The sequence below is a fragment of the Tupaia chinensis genome, unplaced genomic scaffold, assembly GCF_000334495.1.
Source record: "Tupaia chinensis unplaced genomic scaffold, TupChi_1.0 Scaffold139733_1, whole genome shotgun sequence".
NCBI lineage: Eukaryota > Metazoa > Chordata > Mammalia > Scandentia > Tupaiidae > Tupaia > Tupaia belangeri.
This window is the reverse complement of record NW_006199613.1, coordinates 1,437,121-1,437,592: the sequence shown is the minus strand read 5'-3', so window position 1 is coordinate 1,437,592 and position 472 is coordinate 1,437,121.

Sequence of the window (472 nt, the reverse complement as noted above, 5' to 3'; positions counted from 1 at the left end):
AAAAAAAAAAAAAAAAAAAAGAATACATCCCTGGCCGGAGTTCTTCCAGGGATAGCTGCGAGAGGCTTTGGGGAGTCTAGACAGGCAGGACTTCCCTCACCTGACGGTTACATTATTCGGACTGTGCTGAGCTGCACAGGTGCGCCTAATTCCGTGAGGTCGTTCCTGGTCTCTAAAAACCGGCCCTCAGGCCAGGCGGCTGGTGGTTAGGGCGCTGGATCCCACATCCAACAGCTTGGCTCCAGGGACAGGAGAAAGGTGAAAGGCGTGTGCTAGGAGGGAGGGGGTGACTAGGGCTGCTTCCACATCTCTTCTCTCTTTGTCCCTCTCCTAGGGAAAAAAAAATTTTAAAAAAAGAGCCCCTCCCCTGGTGGGTAGGTTAAGGGTGGTGGTAGCCTGGCTGGACCTGCCATTTCCTGGGTTTATACACGGACCAGTCACCGCGGCTGGGGCGCTCACCAGACGCGCACAG